The sequence below is a fragment of the Eleutherodactylus coqui genome, chromosome 4 (genome assembly GCF_035609145.1).
Source record: "Eleutherodactylus coqui strain aEleCoq1 chromosome 4, aEleCoq1.hap1, whole genome shotgun sequence".
Classification (NCBI taxonomy): domain Eukaryota; kingdom Metazoa; phylum Chordata; class Amphibia; order Anura; family Eleutherodactylidae; genus Eleutherodactylus; species Eleutherodactylus coqui.
In genome coordinates this window covers 10619539-10641253 of record NC_089840.1, presented here as the reverse complement: position 1 = coordinate 10641253, position 21715 = coordinate 10619539, and the positions used below count along the sequence as shown (strand labels likewise).

At 46.5% G+C, this 21715-nt stretch overlaps 1 non-coding gene across 1 annotated transcript; it reads left to right on the top strand.

Annotated features, from left to right (window-relative positions):
- The first annotated feature begins 8092 nt into the window (after positions 1-8092).
- TRNAK-CUU (transfer RNA lysine (anticodon CUU)) lies at positions 8093-8175 on the top strand. Its single transcript has one exon. It is a non-coding gene; the product is annotated as a tRNA-Lys (tRNA).
- Positions 8176-21715: the final 13540 nt, after the last annotated feature.

The window sequence follows — 21715 nt, the reverse complement described above, 5'->3', positions numbered from 1 at the left end:
GCTCCTGTTAGCTGTAATCAGCCAGCATCTGCAGTCATATCGACTCAGCCACTATACGGTCTGACCATTGTCTGTGTATATCACCCCTCACTCTCCACCTCGCCATACTGTGCACATCTCCAGCCCTTTACCTTCTGTATCACCCCGTTATCTGTAGTATGTAAGCTTGTTGGAGCAGGACCCGCACCCCTATTGTTTCCATCAATTGATTACTTCATGTAACCGTAGTCTTGTTCCCCTGTATTGTAAGCGCTGCGGAATATGTCGGCGCTATATAAATAAAGATTATTAATTTATCGCATACATATTACTTCACTTGATGTTGGATTCCGTCCCCATTGGGGCTCACAATGTATATATACATAGGGTGTCAGGATCAGGTGATGGAGATTCCCCTCGCTCCGGTAGGGGGGAGGCAGCCAGGGTCATAGGGGAGGATGCAGGCAGCGCTAGGCCCCAATCACATACGGTCACTAGAGTCTTCCAGTCCACATAAATGGGGGCTGGCGCTAGAAGGCTTTCACGGCCACTCCGGGTCAGTCTTGAGCCTGAGGTGTCGCTGGGATCTATATGCGGCAGCCATAACTAGCATAATCACACAAAGCCATTGTGAGGATTCCAAACTTTAATACAAACCATGCGGCAACAACAAAGTATTCAGTTTTTGAAATATCTAGTCCTTCCCGGTGGCCAGGATGTAATCAGGCTCGTTACACAAACTATCAGTCTTTGGATGTCCTGTTTGTTGTGAACTACTTGCTTTCAAGTCCTCCGGCCAGTAACGATATGACTGCAACCGCCACTTAATTACCTGCTGGAGTCAGTGAGGGATGGAGAGAACAGCAAAACCGGTCTATGGACAGTAATCTGTTCTACTTATCCAGAAGCTCTGCGCCCGCAGCGCTCCGGCCTTTCATTGCTCTGGGGAGTATCCTCTGCTCCCGATCCTGCAGCATTGCTGTTCTCCTCACTGCACACCCTATCCTGCTACTTCCTGTTCACTGCACTCCCTACTCCTCTTAAAGTGACAGATACTGTGCAAAAGTCCATGCAAACAAACCTAGTCAAAACAGTGCCCCTCTTACATATATTCACCTTTTAGTATACTTTTGCAGTGTGGGTAGAAACTGGAACACCCAGAGGAAACCCATGCAAGACCATACGAACTCCATGTAGATGTTGTCCTTGGTGGGACTTGAACCCAGGACACCAGCTCTGCAAGGCTGTCGCTGTGCAAATATGAAGCATTTACTTCCCCTTCCGCCTGCCCTTACAAGCTGGTTAGCAGTCCCATGGGATCTGTAGTGGCAGTGGTATCCGTTGTCACCGTTGTTTTATTTTCGGGGTAAATGGACCATTTTAGGGTTTTTCCAGAGCAGCTGAGGACCAAGTACATTCATCTGATTAGCGACAATGGTTCAGCTTTCTGCTAAGCAATCTCCAGCGTAATCGTGATGCATGCCAGACCAAATTGGCTGTGAAGAGCCGCAGACAGCTGCACCGGGGCCCCTCCAGCCCGTCTGCTGCGTTGGGCACAAACCAAATGATGAATAAATGTTGGTTTCTAAAATCTCAGATGGAATTGTGCAGAAGACGACTTCTTAAAGCGAACCCCCGGCCTGGGCGAACAAAGATGGCTGTAATTAAGGTGACCTGATTATCCCAGGGTCAAAACGGGACAGAGGGGTGTGGTCAGGGGCGGGGCCTATCACAATGTAGATTTTACCCTCGTCTTTCTAAAAGTACAGGCCAGTTCAAAAAAGACAGGGAGCAAAGTCTGCAGCATTTCTGCATCCAAAAATACGTACCATTGGTGCGGATTTTGACTAGAATCCACCGCGTACCCACAGCTGATTTCATCCTATCTGGCGCTCTCCTCACTTCCTCCGTAAGCTTCCCGCTGTCAGTGCTCCCCAGCCTCCGGTTCTCAGTGGCATGTAGTGGCAGGATCTTTATCCGCAGACCTTTCCCCAACTTCAGCGCATGCACCCCTCTGCAAAGTGGCAGGCGCAAGCACGGAAACTAGGGAGGGCCCAAAAATGTAAAGTTTCTTTGCTCCTGGGTACTACAGGTAACCGAGAGTCTGGAAAACTGACCAAGGGCCGCAATAATCGGTCCCCAGTCACGTGATCGCCGCTATCCAATGAATAATGGTGATTAGGTATAAGGTAAAACACAGTTGGAGTTTAATGCTCCTTTCGATTTGGGCCCCGTTGTGCAGCCAGACATAATATTAGGGCCACAATGGGTATGTCTCTGAACACGGGACAAACGGGGGAATCCATTTTGGGAAGAAAGTCTTCATTCATATGTGTGCTGAACAAAAAAAAATGTTTTTAAAATGACACAATTGCCAATAGGGGTGTGGTCAGGGGCGGGGCTTATCACAACACATGACTTTATCTCCGTCGCTATAAAAAGCACAGGGTCGGTTAAAAAAAAAAGGCAGGGAGCAAATTCTGCATCCAAAAGACTGTCAAAATCTGTACATTTGTGCGGATTTTGACTAGAAATCAGCTGCGTGTCCACAGCTGATCTCATGCTATGCGGCGCTCCCCCTCACCTCCTCCGACGCCTTCTGCTCTCAGCGCTCCCCGGCTTCCGGTTCCCCACAGCCTGTGGTGGCCTCACCTGACCAGCATCAGTCGCACCTGCCCAGGCCACTGGGGAGCGCTGACAGCTGAAGGCCTCGGAGGAGGTAGGGGGAGCGCCGCTGCGTATCTTCAGCTGATTTCTAGTCACAATTTGCACCAATGGCACGGATTGTGACTGTTCTCTTGGATGCAAAATTTGCTGCAGAAATTACTGCTGCGGCCATTCTGCAGTATTTCCGCCATGTGTAAACATCTAAGTCAGCTTGAGGTACGCTGCCACGTGCAGAGTGGCCTCAGTAGTAATAGTGTCCCCTATACCAGCCCCAGTAGCTATAGTGACCCCCACAGTAGCCCCAGTAGTATTAGCGCTCCTCTATACCAGACCCAGCAATAATAGTGACCCCTACATAGTATCCCCAGCAATAATAATAGTGACCCCCATAGTATCCCCAGCAATAATAATAGTGACCCCACCACAGTATCCCCAGCAATAATAATAGTGACCCCCATAGTATCCCCAGCAATAATAGTGACCCCCATAGTATCCCCAGCAATAATAATAGTGACCCCCCCCATAGTATCCCCAGCAATAATAATAGTGACCCCCATAGTATCCCCAGCAATAATAATAGTGACCCCCATAGTATCCCCAGCAATAATAATAGTGACCCCCCCCCCCCCCGTAGTATCCCCAGCAATAATAATAGTGACCCCCATAGTATCCCCAGCAATAATAATAGTGACCCCCCCCCATAGTATCCCCAGCAATAATAATAGTGACCCCCCCATAGTATCCCCAGCAGTAATAATAGTCACCCCCCCCATAGTATCCCCAGCAATAATAATAGTGACCCCCCATAGTATCCCCAGCAGTAATAATAGTCACCCCCCCCCATAGTATCCCCAGCAATAATAATAGTGACCCCCCATAGTATCCCCAGCAGTAATAATAGTCACCCCCCCCCCCCCATAGTATCCCCAGCAATAATAGTGACCCCCCTATAGTTGCTATCAGTGTGCGCATCCGGTCCGCAGCTCTAAACAGTGATTACCGGGCAGGGAGCTGCTCAGGCACCTGTCTAGCCCCTGTGCTCTATGCTCATGGGGGGACCCAGAGTCCATATATACACCCCCCCCCCCCCCCCCCCCAGCTCTGGAGGGTTCAGTTGTTGGTGTTATTCTAGTCAGTAACAGTTGGAAGCGAGCGCAGAGATCTGAAGGAATTAGTGGGTGCTGAAGGAGGGGTGTAGCGGGAAGAGAAAGAAGAAAGCTAAAAGATTAAGGAAATTAAAGGATAAAGACAAGACAGAAACAGCTTATTCCTTCAATCCGAGGAAAGAGGAAAAGGTGCCAGACATGACGCATATATGTTTCACAGGAGTATAGAGGCGGTATCTCCAGTCGCCACACTGCGGATTCTGATGTAAAGGAGAATTGGACCGTATTTGGACTTAGCTTTGTTTTGAATGACATCACTGAGTGGCTGTGATTGGCTCATCAAGCGCCGGCTGTGATTGGCTGCTGGCGCTCAATTAGCCAATCACAGTGCTCGCTTTGCTGGAAGCGGGGTATTCAAATCCCCGTCACCAGCAAAGCTGAGATGGCAGACTGGGAGGGCTCTGAAGTTTGCCGCAGCGCCACTATCAGGACGCCGCGGACCAGGTGAGTATTGATTTTTATTTTTGGGGGGGAGGGGGGGGGGCTTATATTTCAAGCCTCCCCCGAAAACTCGGTAGGTCTTACTATCGGGGTAGGAACTACTTTTGGGGAAACACGGTAGGATCATGGGGTGCATCAAAAGAAAGGGCTCGTCTGGGATTTGAACCTGGAACCTCTCTCACCTGAAGCAAGAATCATCCCCCTAGAGCAACAAGCCAACAACATATGTGTGTTTTGAACAAAAATGTCATAGAATCATAGACTGGTAGAGTTGGAAGGGACCTCCAGGGTCATTGGGTCCAACCCCCTGCTCAGTGCAGGATCACTAAATCATCGCACACAGATATTTGTCCAGCCTCTGTTTGTTTGAAGACTTCCAATGAAGGAGAACTCCCCACCTCCCGTGGTAACCTGTTCCACTCATTGATCCCTCTCAATGTCTAATATCTAATCTGTGTCTCCTCCCTTTCAGTTTCATCCCATTGCTTCTAGTCTTTCCTTGTGCAGATGAGAATAGGGCTGATCCCTCTGCACTGTGACAGCCCTTCAGATATTTGTAGACCGCTATTAAGTCTCCTCTCAGCCTTCTCTTCTGCAAGCTAAACATTCCCAGATCCTTTAACCGTTCTTTATAGGACATGATTTGCAGACCACTCACCATCTTGGTAACTGTTCTCTGAGCTTGCTCCAGTTTGTCTATGTGTTTTTTAAAGTGGGGTGCCCAGAACTGGACACAATATTCCGGATGAGGTCTGACTAAGGAAGAGTAGAGGGGGATAATGACCTCACATGATCTAGACTCTATGCTTCTCTTAATACATCCCAGAATTGTGTTTGCCTTTTCTGCCACTGCATCACATTGTTGACTCATGTTCAGTCTATGATCTATTAGTATACCCAAGCCTTTTTCACATGTGCTGCTGCTTAGTCCAATTCCTCCCATTCTGTATGTGCTTTTTTCATTTTTCTTTCCCAGATGTAGGACTTTGCATTTCTCCTTGTTAAATACCATTCTGTTAGTCACCGCCTACTTTTCAAGCTTTTCAAATCCTCTCTCTTCTCTAGTATTAGCTATCCCTCCTAGCTTTGTGTCGTCGGCAAATTTGATCAATTTCCCCTCAATACCCACCTCCAGATCATTTATAAAAATTTTGAACCACACTGGGCCCAGGACAGAGCCTAGCAGTCCCCACATGATACATTCTTCCATTTGGATGTGCAGCATTTTATGACCACTCTTTGCGTACAATCACTCAGCCAGTTGTGGATCGATCTAACAATTGCCTTGTCAATCCCATATTTGGTAATTTTTTCAATAAGTATGGTATGAGATACTTTGGCAAATGCTTTACTAAAGTCAAGATACACAATATCTACTGCATTTTTCTGATCAACCCATTCGGTGATTCTGTCATAGAAGGAAATTGCATTTGTCTGGCATGACTTGTTTGTAAGAAACCCATGCTGGCTCTGTCATAACTGCTGTTTAATAATTTGTTCAAAGATCTTTCCCAGTGTAGAAGTCAGGCTTACAGGCCTGTAGTTTCCTGGATCCACCTTCTTTTCTTTTTTGAAATAGGGACAACATTTGCCCTTTTCCAATCTTCTGTGGCTTCCCCTGTTCTCCAGAAATTTTCAAATAGTATGGCAAGTGGTTCAGCAATTACCTCCGCTACTTCCTTTAGTATCCTAGGTTGTAATTGATCTGGACCTTGAGACTTGAATTCATTAAGTTGTGTTCCCTCACCATCCCTGTGTTTACACAGCCAAAACATAAAGATGATCCACAGCAAACTTGCCTTGGTGTAAAAGCACTCTTTCTTTATTCCATCCTTATAAAACAGGTACAGGCAGCGACGTTTCGACCAGTTCTTGGTCTTTATCAAGCATTGATCATGCTTGATAAAGACCAAGAACTGGTCGAAACGTCGCTGCCTGTACCTGTTTTATAAGGATGGAATAAAGAAAGAGTGCTTTTACACCAAGGCAAGTCTGCTGTGGATCATCTTTATGTTTTGGCTGTGTGATACGAGGAGGTTGGTCCATTCTCGATCGGCTGTGCAGAGATTTCCTCCCCTGATTTGGGTATATAATCCAGTGCTGCGGGTTCTATAGATTGCACCATCTCTGTGTTTATAGATAGCCTGCATTCTTTTATTTTTCCAATAGCACAGGGAAGATCAGTTGATGTTACATCTACTTTCTGAGAGAAAACAAATACAAAATAGGTATTTAAAAGTTCAGCCTTCTCAACATCATTTTTAACCAATTCACTATTTTCATCCTATAAACAGCCTATAGCAGTGATGGTGAACCTTTTAGAGCCCGAGTGCCTAAACTGCAACCCAAAAAGTGCCAACATGTCAGGGGCGGGACTTATCACGACATATGATTTTACCCTGTCATTCTAAAAGGACAGGGCCACTTTAAAATCGACAGGGTGCAGATTCTGACTGCTTTTTGGATGCGGAAATGCTGCAGAATGTCCTCAGCGGAAATTTCTGTGGAAAATTCTGCATCTTCACATCCAAAAAGCAGTCAAAATCTGCACCCTGTCTATTTTGAAACAGCCCTGCCCATTTCCGCCACATGTAAACATACCCCAGTGTTGAGTGACCCCCCCAACACCCCGAGCAGCCCCAGAATAATCGTGACACCCCACAGCGGCCCCCAGAATAATCGTGACACCCCACAGCGGCCCTCGGAATAATCGTGACACCCCACAGTGACCCCCAGAATAATCGTGACGCCCCACAGCAGCCCCCAGTAGAATAGTGACACCCCACAGTGGCCCCAGTGTAATAGTGACATCCCACAGCAGCTCCACATACTTACCCCCTCCTCCTTGTGGAAGCTCCACTGCTCCTCTGCTCCTCTGCTCAGCGTTCCTGCTCTGCGATGATCCTGGTGCACAGTGACGTCAGTGTGCTGCCGGACGCCTCCTCCCTTGCTCTTTGCGGAATCTAAGAGGAGATAGCTGCACACCAAAATCCCAGTGTGCGTTGGGATCAATGCTGCTAGCAGCGCAGCTAAGTGAATGCCGGCAGGAGAGCCGCGGCCCCTGCCGTTATTCAGTAAAGTGGTGAGCGGCCAACGGCGGTGCATGCCATAGGTTTGCCACCACTGGCCTATAGCATCTTTGACTTTTCTTTTGCTTTTGACATACCCCCCAAATCCTTTTTTATTGCTTTTGGCCTCTGTTGCAAGCCTCAATTCATTATTAGCTTTAGCTTTTCTGACACTTGCCCTACAGTTTCTGCAGACCCCATTATATTCTTCTTTAGATATTCCCCCCTCTTTCCATTTGATAAACATATCTTTCTCCCTCTTTAACATGTCCACAAGTTCTGTGTTCATCCATCCGGGTCTCTTTAAATGCTTCCCATTCTTCCTTCTTTTAGGAATTGTTAACGGTTGGGCTTTGAGAATCTCATTTCACAATATTTCCCAACCTTCTTGGACATTTCTGTCCTTAAGAACATCCAGCCATTGGATTCTTCCTATCCTCTTTCTGAGTCCATTGAAATCTGCCTTTCTGAAATCCAACCTTGAGGTCTGAGTTTTCTCAGGTCTTCCTCCCCTTGTTATCCAAAATTCAAGTATAGCATGATCACTGCCTCCTAAGGTATTCTTACCCAAACAGTTTCTAAAGAACTATCATGCTCTGAAGCTTGAATCTCCATGGAGATGTATTCTTTCCTAACATACAATGCAACACCTCCTCCTCTTGTGGCGGTTTCTCTCAGAGTCACTCTTCAAAAAGAAGGTAAATTAAGGTAACCAAAAACTGCCTCTCACATCCCAAGCGTGACTTGTGCTCGGGATTGGCAGGCCACACTACCCATTAGATGACGGTTAGCTCAGTCGGCACAGCATGAGACTCTTAATCTCAGGGTCGTGGGTTCGAGCCCCACATTGGGTAATTTGGTTTCTCTTTACCATTCTGCAGTTTCGGAGTAAAGAGAAGCCTTAGCTGGGAATCACCTGGGTCTCCCGCGTGGCAGGTAAGAATTCTACCACTGAATTAATGCCCCTGCAGTCCATTTACGTGATTAAACACAACAGAGGTTTAACCCTGGAGGCAGAGGCGCCCTTTCGCAATACTACCTGTCCCGTCCTCGTCAGGAGACCAAGACTGCTCTGGAGCAAGCTATTGCCCAGATGAAGAGGTTTGCCAACCGCAAGCACTGATCCTCTCCGCAGTTCGTTCAGGGCGACAAGGTATGGCTCTACTGCAAACACATCAAGCTTAAAGTGCCTTCCAAGAAGGTGAACCCCGTTTGCTACAAGCTATGGCTCCCTGCTTCGTTACACATACCCAACTCATTCCATGTCTCACTTCTGAAACCCCGGATCCTCCATAACTATTCCAAGAATTCCAAGCCTGCTTGGAACATACTTATGAGGTCAAGAACCTTCTCGATAGCAAGGTAATCAAGAAGGTAATTAGAAATTACCAAAAGAAAGGTCATGGGAGCCTTTAGACAATATCAAGGAATAGCAATAGTGAAACTAAAAGAAGACTAGGGAAAAAGTTTGGAGCCTGAGTGTGCAGCCTAGGGCTGAGAGGAAGTGGAGTAGGGAAATCCTAAGGAGGTCCACAGATCATTCCGCCAGCACTCAGGGAGAACGCAAGCTTACCATTTGTGGTAAATTCACTGTTTGACTTCAATATGGAAATGGCCCCTGTTGATTCACACGTCTGTAAATCTGAAATGGAGAGCCGGTTGGTACAAGCAGGAGACTGTGTGGTCAGTGAGAGTCTTATTCTGAAGATCCAGAGTCTGGCTAATGATGTGGACAAGATCCCGATCCTGGTGAGCTGGACACCGCCCCGCACCACCTCTTACAAATTAAAACAATTTTCTTATTGTTTACTTATGTATTTACGCTTTTATTACTGTTTTTGTCAGTCACTTCCTTGTTATACGGACACAACCAAAATTAGGCTTCCCATCAGCACAATTTTTTCAATCACCAATATGGTGTACAATACATAATTAGTACAACAGGGGGCACTGTTGAGTTATTTTTATCAATGTTTTTTTTTTTTAATGTGATTATTTAAAATTGTTTTTCATCTATTAACAAGGTTTTCTGAGTAGTACAATTTCTGTAAATCCAGCCCCCCATGCAATAAAATAACTGATTAGCATATACTTGCTGCTGTCATGACTCCTTCATCCATGAACTGCTGAATTTAAAACGATATTCACAGACAGACATAATCCAATGTCAGAGAAATGCTCAAGACACTCACCATACATACCTGCACACATAGCAAGTTGGAATGGCTATAAAAGTATGAGGTATTAGTTTGTAAAATTGGCCAAGTCACCTAAGCCCGCGAGCCCACTTCAAGGGTCCTCAATGACTCTAATGAGACAACTACCACGTGAAATCTTCCTGCATGTGGGGCGATCGTACCAATAGGGACAGCCCCACGCTGGAATCTGCCTACCTCGCCATAGATCCACAGCAGGACATGATGCAGCCCACAGCACCGTGCCAGGAATTTGCATACCCCATAGAACACCATGCACCCTGAACAGGACTGTTCACACCATATGTCAGGCCACCTGCACAGACATGCAGAAAATGACACTGTTCACACCTATCCACAATTGAACAAACATGAATGCAACGGAAACCCTAGGGTGAAGGGAAACCAGCATCCTCTAGCAGAGGAGCTGGTATATATGAGCAGCAGACCAGGGGGATTGGCTGGCTGGAGAAATCCACATCCAACAGCAAAAATAACCCTTTCCAATCCACTGTCTGACGTCTAAAGACATTCTGATTGAAGGCTGTACAGCTTCCGATGTCAAAAGACGTCTGGCAGGGTATTCTTATTGTATATTACTGGCCGCTCCTTTGTCGGGGGCCTCTCCAGCATGTCCCATACTGCAGTACTGACTCTAGCCAGCAGGTGGTGCCATTGTATAATCTCAGAAAGAGAAAAACCCCTAGGAAACCCTGTATCAAAAATTGGATTGCAAAGGGTTAACCCCCACCTGTGAAGCTGTGCTGCTGGAAATTCATATAGAACAACAGATCCCAGCGGCACAACCTGACAGTACTTCCCTTTTAAAAAAGGGGCCCCTGAACCATTAGGGAATTTAAAAAAATTGTACCTCTTCTTCAACAGACACACATTACAGGACTTATCCAATGGGCCTGACACCAACGCATGCACACCTTGAACAGAAGGGAATCCCCTATTGTGCACGCTAAGCAGGACCACTGTGCCTTATATCAAAAGGCCACCGAACAGTAGTCTGCATAGAGAATGCACAAATCCAGAGGGGAAAGATGGCTAGTGTGAACCGTGCCCTGGTGCAAACAACGTTCAGAAGTTCCCATAACGTGTTATAGAGAAGCATGAAGTTGGAAAGGGTTGGTGAAGTGATTCAATTACTTGCAGCTCTATTTGCACATATACTGATGGTCGTACTCCTGAACACCCATCTCCACTCTGACATAATCCTGTACGTGACGCCGATGCTACATCCAAATGATGTAAACCCAGAAATAATTGTTAATATCTATAAATATTGATGCAAAGAGTGAAAGGTCATTTTTAATCTCCTTGACATTACTAGCCACTTGGAATAGTGTCACAATAACTTTAGAGGTGGGGGGTGTAGCGTGGTTGCCTCCTCAGTAGCTGATAGATAATTATGGGGATGTCCAGCCGCAGAGTATAGGCCCTTCCAGATTTAGCAGAGGATATAATGCTCTTACGGCGTCGCCGCCTTGCGTTTCATTTCTGTTCTGCGCATCTTTGTGTTGTTTTTATACGCTGTCATCCGGAATAAAGAGCTGCAGATGATTTCTCCTACACAGAGCGATGTGAATCATGACAGCCCGGGTACAGAGTGCTTGTGAATGCCTACAATTAGTGTCTGCTGATCAGTAACTTTCTCTGCGCCGTGTAGAACGAGCGCGGGATCGGAGTGCAACTTCTTCATTCTCTTGTTGTTGCTACATTTCTGCAGCACGATCAGATCTCCCAGTTTCCCCTCCTGTCACATCGTTAATATCATGTGCTCAGATGGGTAACTTTGTTTCTATTCCCGGTACAGCCACCATTACATTGCCAGCGGATGGTCACCCAGCATTCCTGCAATCCTGAATGGAAAATGCAGAGATCGTAACTTGAAGCTGCTGGACCCTAATGCAAAATCTGCAACAGGACCCCCCCACTATAATGCTTTACTTATAGTATTGGTCTCCTCATGGATTCCTCTATAGGTGTAGAATGTACAACCGGGTCCAGGAATTTAAAGGGGGCATATAAGTAGCGGTGCCTTTACCATGAGGCCGCCTCAGACTGCTGCCTCTAGTGGACCTCAGAGGGGTGGCAGGTTACCACCCAGCTGGTAATTATTTTTTACCAGCCATATTAATGGTCAGTAAAAAATAATTGGCAGCTTGGAGTCACCAGATGGCACCTTAACGGGGATTTCACTTTCTCAGTGTGAAGTGCCAGTTAGCTGGCGACTGCCCACTGCTGAGTCTGACCCCTGATATCTTTCCTGCCATCTTCATGCAGGAAAGCCTGTACACCGCAGATGCCGGGGCAGAGGTCAGTGGTCACAGACTGAGCAGTGGGTGGTCGCCAGTGGACAGGAGCTGTGCACTAAGTCAGATGCTTGTCTGATTGCTGCCAAGCTGGAGATCCAGGGATACCATTTTACTGGGACCACAATGAGGGTGCTATGACTATGAAGCATCTATGGGGGACACTATTACTATTGGGGCCACAATGACGGTGCTGTGACTACTGGAGCAACTATGGGGGACACTATTACTATTGGGGCTATCATGGGGGTCAGTATTACTACTGGGGCCACTGTAGAAGATGCTATTAATACTTAGGCCACTATGGGGGTCATTTTTACTACAGGGGCCATTAAGGGGGTTACTATTACTATGGGGCCACTAAGGCGGGCACTTACTATTGGAACCACTACTGGGGCGCTATCACTTCAGATAAGTTTCGATGATTTAAATATCTGTTGGGTATGTTGTGTATTGGTGTTTGCCTGTAAAATGAGTGGGTTTTTTGTGCATGTATGTGTGTGGGTGGGAGGGAGGGGGCGCTATTTCACAGTTTGCCTCAGACAGCATAAGGTCTTGTTCCCCTATATGAGGAGACCAGTACGGTAAATGAAGCATTATAGTTGGAGGTCCTGCAGCTTCAGGTTATGCCTCTGCATTATCCAAAGTGCTGACATTAATAATAGTCATGCCCCCCCCCCCCCCAATAAGTACGGTAGCAGCCAAAGCCCCCAACAGTAGTATCTGTAGTGAACACCTGTGCTGTTTAGTGAATGAAATGCAGAAAGTTACAAAAAGAGCCAGCAGAGGGCGCTCACACCTAAACTTGTGCTCCTGCGCTGATCATTATGATCGCTGGGGAAAATGAGGAGCAAACAGCAGCAACCACAGTAGAGCCTTATGATCAGGAGTACCAACAGGCAATGATACGTTTTATCATGAGAGAAGGGGAGTATCACGGGTGTAGAATTAGCAGTTTCATCTGGACAGTACTAGCTCTAGGTTAGATGGAACCTCATAAGAAGATAATGATATATTGCATGGATAGGCAGTCTGTTGGTATTCTCGTTGTGCAGAAAGCACAGATCCGGTACCAGATCCAAGCTCCTTAAAAAAGCAGCACAAACCAAAATCAGTACATATATACAATACAAGAACCAAGCTTCCTAACACAAATGTACGGTACCAGAACCAAGCTCATAACATAAATACAGAACCCAAACCAAGTTCAGAACACAATACAGCAGCAGAACCAAGCATATAACACAAAAATACAGCACCAGTAACCAAGATCATAACATAAATGCAGCACAAACCAAGTTCAGTACCTAGATACAGTACCGGAACCAAGCTCAGTACATACATACAGCACAGGAACCAAGCTTAGTATATAGATACAGCCCCTGAACTAAGCCCAGTAGACAAATACAGCATCAGCACTAATAGGCAATGATTCATTCAGGGATGCAGAATTACAGTGCTAGCCTTAACCATTTCCAATCCACTGTCTGACATCTTCCAACATTCTAAATAAAGCTTGTACAGCTCCGATGTTGGAAGACGTCTGGCAGGGTATTCTTACTGTATATTACTGGCGGCTCTGTTGTCGGGGGGCCTCTCCGGCATGTCACATACTGAAGTATTGGCTCTAGCCAGCAGATGGCGCCATTGTATAATGGCAGAAAGGGAAAGCCCCCTAGGAAATGCTGAATCCAAAATTGGATTGCAAAGGGTTAACTTGGATGAAACCTGTGCAGAATCCATGATAAGAAAAAACAATAAACTGCACTGATAGGCAGTCTGCCTGCATTCTGCTTTTGTAGAATGTAGCAAGTTAGTAGCATACTCACACCAGAACAGCTCAGTGAATAAATACAGCACTAGAACCAAGCTTGGTATATAAATACAGCGGCAGAACCAAGCCCATAATATAAATACAGCAATAGAACCAAACGCATAGCATAAATACAGCACAAACCAAGCTCAGTACCTAGGCACAATGCCAGAATCAAGCTCAGTACATAAATACAGTGCCAGAACCAAACTCATATCACAAATACAGTACCACAACTAAACTCATAATATAAATACTGAACAAACCAACCCTAGTACAAAGATACAATACCAGAACAAAGCTCATAATAAATACAGCACTAGGACCAACCTCATTACATAGATACAATACCAGAACAAAGCTCATAATATAAATACAGTAGCAAAGCTAAGCAATTGTGTTGGGGGCTGTGTTGGGTTGGGCCAAAGGGCTGACAGTGGCACCTCAGAGCATCAGAGAGGAGACAAACCCAGGAGGAGGAGGAGGATTAGCTCCACAAGACCATTTCACTTGGAGGAAGAAGATCTCTCCTGGTGGACCTAAGGGGGTAATCGCTCCCCACCTACATCTGCTTGATGCCCCCTACAAGTTGTTGGTTGGTGCTCTGTGTGAACACACGGGTTGCTCGTAGTTAAGACAGGCCGTATACCTGGACTCTGGTGCCTAAGGAAGCCCAAAGGCCTTGTAGCCACCTAAGAAGGCACCAGTGTTATACATGCCACATGGTAGATAGGGGCCCTGGAACAGATTTTACATTAGGGCCCTGAGGAAAAGAAGATAAATTAATGGCCACAGACTAAGTGTGAAGGGAGCAGCCTGTTCACTAGTTATTCTGCCAGTGAGGATGAGGATGGTACAGGGCAGCCATGAACTTTATAACATAGAACTGTGTAGTCGGGGGGCAGAGAACGGAGACTGAGCCTCATTGCTCCTTTAGGGGCGTTGCTGCAGGAGATATCATTCCTGAGTAGAAGGTACAGCGGTGACATCTCGTCCTCCGTGGAGCAGCGTTTGCCTTGATAATGTTCTATAAAAATGACTTTTCTTAATTCCCGCTGATCCCTTTGTACTCATTAACCTTACTGCGTTGCTTTTTCAGCCTTTGCGATGTTAAGAAGCTAAATGTGCGGTTAATCCAACGAGTCTGAAGCTCTGTCTCTGGGAGGGATTAGAGGAGAGGTCCCGGCCGCACAAACTCTGCAAAGACGAAAAGCAATTTTCCAGAGTTGTAGTTTTCAGTCTATTAAACCACGGGACAATTTAAGGCGGTATTACTGCCATCTAAGAATGTTGTAGCACATCGGGAGCAGTGGGGGTCCGACCTCTAAGACCACCGCCAACCCAGAGAATTATACTACAACTGCCCGAGCTCACATCTATGGAGTCCCTGCTTTGGGAAGCACAACCTGGGGACCCAAGCAGCAAACACCATATCTCCAAAAGGGGGTTAAGAGTGATTAACAGAACAGCTCTTGACTAGAGATGAGCGAACGTGCTTGGCCACGCCCCTTTTTCGCCCGAATACCGCGATTTTCGAGTACTTCCGTACTCGGGCGAAAAAATTCGGGGGTCGCCGTGGCGGCGCGGGGGGTTGCAGCGGGGAGTGGGGGGGAGAGGGAGAGAGAGAGGGCTCCCCCCTGTTCCCTGCTGCTACCCCCCACGCCGACACGCCTCTCCCCGCCCCCCGGCGCTCCCGAGTACTTTTCACCCGAGTAGTGAAGTACTCGAAAATCGCGGTATTCGGGCGAAAAAGGGGCGTGGCCAAGCACGTTCGCTCATCTCTATGAGACCTAACGAGGTTGTGCCGAGCTGTGATGAGGGAACTTTTGAAAATTTTAGTTTAGCCTCTTCACCGAATTTCAGCAAAAAGTTCAGTTCATTCCAAATTAGTTTGAACTGATGCAGAATGTCACCTATATGCCTAAAACTGGTGTATAAACTATCTGCAAGCAATAACAGCCCCGTATTACACTCTTTGGTCAACCAGGAACATATGTAAGTACATTAGGGCTGTATTTACGGCAAAGTTAATGAAGGACAAGAAGGAGGAAAGAAGAAGAAAAATAGGAATAAGGAAAGAGAAGTAAAAAGATCATTTTACCTTCTTTTCCCCTTTTCTCTTTTTTCCTTCTTCTCCTCCATTTTCCTTCTTTTCTTTCTTGTTCCTTTTTCTTCTTTTCTCGGATTTGGCCAAGATGAACCACTGGAGGTTTGGGTTCTTGCCGAACTGAACTTTTAACAAAGTTTGACTTTAAACAGCCTCCCCGTTTTCGGTTCGCTCAATACTAGTTCCAAGTTATAAATTTATCCCCTGTTCACAGGATGGGGAGTAATATTAGGATTGGAGGGGTCCAACAGCAAGGACCCCCCAAAAAACCAAGAACTTGATCTCAAAGGTCCTTCCGTTGATGGAGCAGAGGAGGCGCATGGGGTTGTGCCTAGTAAACAAGGAAGAGGCCACAGTGTTTGATGGAGAGCCGTGGCCTCTACAATCAGCTGGTCTGTTGGCGCAGACAATCGGACCCCCCAGTCAGCGGTTATTGATGGTCTACTCTAAGGATAGGACATCAATGTTAAAGTCTTACGGTTGTTTTCCTAATTGACAAACCTGTTCAGGTGAGTGCACCATATGTATAACCGGGCGTACACCCATCGAGGAAGACATTAGGTGTTCACCCTCTGTAGATCATCTCAGTCTAAGAATACAGGCCGCATTTCGTAGACTTCTGCTAAGTTTATTATACAGGGCAAGACGATATGAATTGTTGATGTGCTGGGAAATGCATTGCTTGTAAGGGACCAGTGACCCAATTTAAGGAAACATCTCTCTGTCTAGACATCCCTATTAAATGATAATGTGCCAAGCTGCACAGTGTATTACATGACGGCGCGTCGGTTCTACTGCGGGCTCCATCCTCTACACAGCACATCGCTCCTACTTGTATTAGACCATTTTTCCATCACAGTAGAACCCATTAAGAGTTACATTTTGTACTGATCCGGCTTCTTTACAAAGCAATGGGGAGCCTCTAGGGATAGCGATGGGGATTCGAAAGGATGAGCAACATCCCAGCATGGCAGTAAAAGATGGACATTGACTTTCAGCTTTCTGAGTCATGTTCCCCACACAGATTTAGATTTTATATCTCTGAATCACATCCCCCCCCAAAAATTGACGTATTTTACGACGTAGAGTTTGACATTTGATTTATTTTAGCACCCGCTGCTCGTAGTATGAACCAATGAAACGTGAAGGCTGAACTTTCCTCAGAAGTCCTGGGAACGGCGCTTTATTTTTCTAATGCTGAGCAAACCCTCCTTCTGCTGGCAATAATTAAACAGGTGACAAAAGTCAGTGCCGTGCCAAGACTCGTAAAACCTCCATAGAACCCGTGTTATTCCAAGGTCTAAGTGATTTTCCCAACTCGGTTGCCTTGTAATCATTTTGTACAAGTGACGGCCTCAAAGCCCCGAGACCGAAATCCTCACCGAATATGATTTATGTCCCTCTGCCCTGTTATACCTGCTAGTACCGGCCTGGAGAGAGGAAAATTATTCCTGAACCAGAAACCTGCTGCAGGACGTTCAGAACAGCCACTTCCTGAGCCCAAACACCTCTGAGAACTAAATATCAGAAGCTGATGAGTATCCAAGGTGATATTAGGTGTTAGACGTGAGTTATAATACAGGCCAGGTTAGTCGGAGCAATAATGGTTGGGATAGTTTGTACAAGCTCAGTCTGGTGCGGATTAAAGGACAACTCAAACTCGAAAGAAAACTTTGCCTCCCGTGGGCCAAATTTTGCCTTGATTGTGATATCACAGCGCTGAACTTTATCTTATCGTAACTAGAGATGAGCGAGCGTACTCGGTTCGGGCGTTTTTGCACTCGAGCAGCGCTTTTTCCGAGTAACTGACTACTCAGACGAAAATATTCGGGGGGCGCCGGGGCTGAGCAGGGGGTTGCAGTAGGGGGGGAGAGAGAGAGAGCTCCCCCCTGTTCCCCACTGCTACCCCCCGCTCCATCACTCCACCCCTGGCGCCCCCCGAATCTTTTCGTCCGAATAGTCAGTTACTCGGAAAAAGCGCTGCTCGAGTGCAAAAACACCCGAACCGAGTACGCTCGCTCATCTCTAATCGTAACCCATTAATAAGCTATTGTCCCCACTGCTAAAGAAGCTGACTCTTGATGCAACTGATGCTGCCAACTATCGACCCATCTCTAACCTCCCCTTCATCTCCAAACTACTAGAACGCTTAGTTTACTCCCGCCTTGTAAGCTACCTATCAGAGAACTCTCTCCTAGACTCCCTACAGTCCGGCTTCCAACCCCAACACTCGACAGAAACTGCCCTTACAAGGGTATCCAATGACCTACTGACAGCCAAATCGAGGGGCGACATCTCTGCACCTTTCCTCCAAAACATCACTAACTGTCTGTCCGCTGTCTCTAACACTATGTCCTCTCTCTAGCTAAAACTAAACCTCTCTAAAACTGACTTACTGGTATTTCCACCCTCCACTAACCGACCTCATCCTGGCATCTCCATCTCAGTGTGTGGCGCCACCATAACTCCTAGACAACATGCCCGCTGCCTTGGGGTCATATTCGACTCTGATCTATCATTTACCCCCTACATCCAATCTCTGGCCCGAACATGTCAGCTGCACCTCAAGAATATCGCAAGAATCCGCTCTTTTCTCACCGTGGACACGTTAATAACGCTCCCTGTTGCCCTCATCCACTCCCGGCTCGATTATTGCAACTCGTTGCTGATCGGCCTCCCCTGCACCAGACTCTCCCCTCTCCAATCCATCCTGAATGCGGCAGCCAGGCTCATCTTCCTGTCCAGCCGCTCCTCGGACGCCTCTGCCCTGTGCCGGTCACTGCACTGGCTGCCCGTTAAATACAGAATTCAATTTACACTCACTACCTTCATCCACAAAGCCCTCCACAGCGCAGCGCCCCCCTATATCGCCTCCCTCATCTCACTCCATCACCCAGCCCGGGCTCTCCGCTCTGCTAACGAAACCAGACTGAGCGCCCCATCAATTTGAACCTCTCATTCCCTCCTCCAAGACTTCTCCAGAGCAGCACCGCTCCTCTGGAACGCACTACCAAAGGCTACCCGGGCAATCCAGGACTCGCAGAACTTCAGGCGTGCTCTAAAAACGCACCTCTTCAGGGAGGCATACCGCATTCCCTAAACAAACCCCTCTGTACTCCGCCTGATAACATGCTCCCTGACCTACTGACTGCAATCCCTGCTAGCCGTCATAAACCGCTCCTGCAGTCATACCGATTCTGCCATCACATGGCTAAATGTCTGACCATTGTTTATGTGTATAGCATCCCTCACACTCCATCTCACCATACCGTGCACATCTCCACCTCGCCATACCGTGCACATCTCCACCTCGCCATACCGTGCACATCTCCAGCCCTTTACCTTCTGTATCCCCCCATTACTTGTAGTATGTAAGCTCGTTGGAGCAGGACCCTCACCCCTATTGTTTCCGTCAGCTGATTACTATGTAACCGTGGTTCTATAATTTTTTGTACTTTTGTCCTTCTGTATTCCCCGTCTATGTAAGCGCTGCGGAATATGTTGACGCTATACAAATACAGATTATTATTATTTTAACACAACGTAATCCATTGCAAAGCAGTTCAAAGTGTAAACAAACCATCCTGATAGCACGGCACACCGTCATATCATGACGCACTAAGAGACCAGCTAAAGAAGAACGCATCTGTATTATGGCTCTAGCTGGACGCCAAATGGCAGAACTCAACTTCACCATTATCAGTTGCCTTTCTTGGATGCTTACTGTGGACTTACCACCACAACTGGATGCCGCAAGAAATATAGATATGAAGCACATATCAACATAGTGAAAGTACAAATGCAACTAGTGACTTACTATAGAAGGGGCAGAGGATGATGGTAATCGGATGATAATGAAGATAATGAAACTGACAGTGGGGACTGGAACAAATGCTATGTAACTGAAATAACAATAGAAATGCTGACCCTAACACTAGCTCTCTCTAATCTCTCCTTGACACTGCCCCTCAACAGCAGACACCACTGTCCCTAAACAGCTCTTAGTGGTTCCTATGGATGGCACTGTGTAAAAGACTATCCCCTAGAAGAGGAAGGCATTAAGACCCAGATAAGGGGCTGAAGAAGCAATTGCTGGAATGATTCAAGGCAGACAGAAGCCAACGAGGAAAGACAGACAAAGGACAAACTAGGAAACAGACTGGAGTAGAGAACCAAGGAACAAAACACACTGGGGGAATGCATGAAAGCCTTTACAACAGAATTTTGGAGTAAAATAGTTGCACGTTTTGGGGCTTTTTGTGCCACTCTTGCCACTTTGGTAGAAAGTAGATGGGGCTTGGCAGGAGGGGGCGTGGCGGGCCATGGCCTCTCAAATTCACTATAATTTATACCAGAAACTCTACAAATTATAAGTGAAATCTACAACAGGCTTGATCTGCCATAGATTTCAGAAAGTGGTGCAAGGCCACCACAGGATGCGCCAACACACATAAGAGGATTGTGCCACTTAGTAAATGTAGTGCACCTTACTCTGGTGATAGTTATCCAAGATCGGCTTGTAAAACACCAGCCTCAGAAAAAATGTCCCCCACTGCCTGGACGAACTAGACATTACTGGACTAGAGAGCCAAGGAGTAAGACACTCTGGAAAGAATAGACAAGACAAGACTAGAACTAGGGACTTGGAGCTAGAATAAGGAATACTGAACAGAATACGTTGTTACAGCTATCAACTGCACCACACTGCAGAAACCAAAAGTATTTATAGAGATGCAAACCAATCAGAACCTCCTCTCTGTAATGAGGCTGAGCAATGTGATCTGCTGATCCCTCACCCCCGTTCCCTCAATGGATCATAGCAACTGCCCTAACAACAGATGAGAAAACAACAGATAATGATGCAACAGGAGACCTCTTGATCATAACAATTTGCTGGGTTAACAGCCATGCCTATGATCTTCCCATGGGTCACTCTTAAAGGGCCAGCATCTCTTCAAGTCAAGGGTACTTTTTCTAAGAGCCTCAGTGCCTGTTATACTCTGTATTGTATGGTCTTCTATACTTCCTGCTTAGTTCTTACAAGTATGGATTCAGCTATATACACTGAATGGCCCCTTTATTATAACCTCCAACTCTATCACGGTTGGAGCTTCCTTGTATGGAAATTCTCCCTGTGACCCCGGAGTGCAGCATAAAATCACATGACAAGTTTTCTGTGGATTAATTTCAGTGTGAATCCACATTAGACTAGCCAGGGCCAGGATTTCTCGTGTTACAGTGTGGAGGATATTCAGAGAATGGTGTGATTAAGGAAAATCATCCAATGAAAGGAGATCTTGTTGATGGAAGCAAATTGTCACCAAAAGGGGTCGGAGGAGGATGTCCGGAATCATTCTAAATAACAGGTGCTGCACAGTCAGCCGAATACAACCCTCGAGCTCCAACTAGCAAAAAGAGGGACTCACCCGGTGCAAGCGGTCAAACCCAAATGGTTTGGGTAGACCGCTACACCCAGATGACGTCCTCAGAAAATCCTTTGCAACCTTTCAGGCCCACTTAGTGGAGAGCTGCCAGATCAATCACCAGGTACCAAGTAGGTTCCCAGGGTCAACAATAGAGAGTTCACAGTAAAAAAGAGGTTTTGCGCTCCTTAAAAGGGCAATTGTAGATAACTTCAAGAAATAGATTCAAATCACTTACTTGTGTGAGGGATCCCCTCCATGAAACCCCCCTGAAAGGACAAGTAGACCTTATTACCAAGTACAACAAGGAAATCCTCCAAATGATATCCAAATGAGTGCGTGAAATAGTATAAATATATTCAATAAAACATAAAACCAAAGCAAAAACGACTTATACATACATGGGGGGTGAGCGTGAGTGCATGAAGCAACGCGATTCAGGGTCCTACCTTTTACATCCACTAGTCCAAGGTCTTTTTTAGGTTTAGACCAATAGGTCCGCCGCCATCCATGGCATCCAGCCTCTGTCCACCCT